Source organism: Capsicum annuum, unplaced genomic scaffold, assembly GCF_002878395.1.
Source record: "Capsicum annuum cultivar UCD-10X-F1 unplaced genomic scaffold, UCD10Xv1.1 ctg34160, whole genome shotgun sequence".
Classification (NCBI taxonomy): domain Eukaryota; kingdom Viridiplantae; phylum Streptophyta; class Magnoliopsida; order Solanales; family Solanaceae; genus Capsicum; species Capsicum annuum.
In genome coordinates this window covers 1-2,693 of record NW_025840983.1, presented here as the reverse complement: position 1 = coordinate 2,693, position 2,693 = coordinate 1, and the positions used below count along the sequence as shown (strand labels likewise).

At 38.2% G+C, this 2,693-nt stretch overlaps 1 pseudogene; it reads left to right on the top strand.

Moving 5' to 3' along the window:
* The first annotated feature begins 307 nt into the window (after positions 1–307).
* LOC124891333 lies at positions 308–2,680 on the top strand (annotated as a pseudogene).
* Positions 2,681–2,693: the final 13 nt, after the last annotated feature.

Here is a 2,693-nt window from a genome sequence, read left to right as displayed (position 1 = left end):
CCAGCTATAGCAACATTTCCAATGAGTTCTGAGCTAGTGGTGGGGGGCATATTTGTGTATATTGCTTTTTTTGGGTGAATTAGGACAAATATGCATATAGTGTATATCTACGTTGCGTCTGTAGTTTCATGCATTGTCTACCACCACTTGAAGCTTAAGTTCTGATGTGACTTCCAGTTGTAACTCCTGTCAAGTGTTGTGAACTTGTAATGCATTTTTTGTGCTTTTCAATTAAAAAAGTTATCATTTCCATTATTTTTGTGATTCATTGACTAAATTAAGCAGATATTTTCCTTGTCCAGCAGTCTACAATGGATCGTAGGAGTCTGCCGTGGAAGAAGAAATCATCAGATAAGACAGCAAGCGAGAAACCTGCAGCTGTTATAATGGAGTCAGCCTCTGCCCCTTCAGATTCAACTGAACCTAAAGTTGATCAGGTGTGTGTGTTGGTACCTATATAATTAAAAAGTATATTTTCCTTCCCTTATAGTGGAGTCATCATCTGTCCTTTTAGATTCAACTAGGAATTTCCGTTTTCTTCTCATTCTTTGTGGTCGTCATTGCTATTAGATTGTCTAACCATGATTCTCTATAGTTTATCCTATAAACAATCTAACAATATGTTTAATTCTATAACAAGGACTTTCATGTTGACCTTTAATTATGAGAACTTGAATTAAAGAAATGCTACGTAATTTGGTCAATACTAGCAAAGAACTTCTCCATTTATCTAAACTGTGAGGCTTACGTCTATAGGTTGAGATTGATGGGTGGTAGTCTTTAATATTTACCCTCACAAATTATAAGTTCTGATGGGTGGTAGTCTTTAATATTTACCCTCACAAATTATAAGTTCTAATTTAGTTCTGTTAATTTTGTTTCTCTCTTCAATATAATGTGATTGGTGCTAGAAAGGAAAAGACATAGTTTCAGTTTGGTAGTTCATCGATTTTTTTTTACTATAATACGTTGTGAGAGAGCTTCATTCAATTTGTCTCGTCTTGTTGATTTATGTTTTGGTTTCCGTTATATTTCAAGGTAAACAAGAAATCAAGAAACCTAAATATGTGCAAATTTCCGTGAATCTTATTCACATTTGACTGGACTGGAGGATCAAGTTAAGTCTCTTGAGGAACAAGTGAGTGGCTTAGAGGATGAAGTCAAGGATTTGAATGAAAAGTTGGCTGCTGCACAGCCAGAAATGACTAATAAGGAAAACCTGGTAAAACAATACGCTAAAGTTGATGAAGAAGCCATCTCAGGGGATGTTCCTTATTGACTTGTGTTTTTCTTGCAACTCGGTACTGAATTCTTTTGTTCACATCTGTCTATACAGGTTGGGAGAAGGCTGAGTAAAAAGCCGCGAAACTAAAAAATCACTTGGAATCCGTTACTCTTTTGAAGCTTACAGCTGAAGACAGGGCATCACATCTGGATGGTGCACAGAAATTACATCTGGATGGTGCACTGAAGGAGTGCATGCGGCAGATACGAAATTTGAAAGAAGAACATGAACAGAAGCTGCATAATGTGATTCAGAATAAAACCAAGCAGTTTGACAAAATGAAGCATGAGTTTGAAGAAAAATTAGCTAACCTGGACCAACAGTTACTCAGGTCTGCAATGGAAAATTTTGCACTCTCAAGGTCTTTGCAGGAGCATTCTAGCATGGTGATACCGCTCAGTGAAGAAAAAGCCCAAGCTGAAGCAGAAATTGAGATGTTGAAAAGCAATATCGAGTCATGTGAAAGGGAAATAAATTCTCTGAAATATGAACTCCAAATTAACTCAAAGGAACTAGAAATTCATATTGAGGAGAAAAATATGAGCGTACGGTCTGCAGAAGTTGTAAACAAGCAACACCTAGAGGGAGTGAAGAAAGTTGCAAAATTGGAAGCAGAGTGTCGGAGATTACGTGGTCTTGTGCGAAAGAAGTTGCCTGGGCCTACAGCCTTGGCCCAGATGAAGCTTGAGGTTGAGAGTTTGGGTAGAGATTATGGGGACAGCCGTGTATAAAAATCCCAAGGAGAAAGGCCCAGTTTGCCAGATTTTTCATTGGATAGTGTGCAGAAGTTCCATAAAGAGAATGAGCAACTTAAAGAACGTCTTTTGGCAATGGAGGAGGAAACAAAGATGTTGAAAGAAGCTTTGGCACACCGGAACAGTGAATTACAGACATCCAGGAGTATTTGTGCAAAGATGGCCAGCAAGATTCAAAATTTGGAAGCACAGCTGCAAGCAAATGCTGAACAGAAGAGCCGACAAAAGTTCACCATTCGACAACAGCATTCTGAGGGTTCCTTTTCACATGAAACAAATCAACTTCCAAGATTGGCTTCCATGTCCGAGGATGGAAATGACGATAATGTTAGTTGCTCTAGCTCTTGGACGACAGCATTAATGTCTGAACTCTCCCATGTCAAGAAGGAGAAGAACTTTGACATTTTTAGAAACCTGGATCTCATGGATGAATTTTTGGAGATGGAGAAATTGGCTTATCAGTCAAGTGACACAAATGGAACGGTTTTGATTCCTGATAATTCCAAATAATGCAAGAACCGAAACTACCTCCATGCATGTCACCACAAGCCCAGATTCTCAGCTGAAAGAACATAATGAGCCAAGTATATCAGGAAATCAAGAATCTCACAAAGAGGAAGTGTTTTATAACTGCTTGTAGCAGTTATAAAACA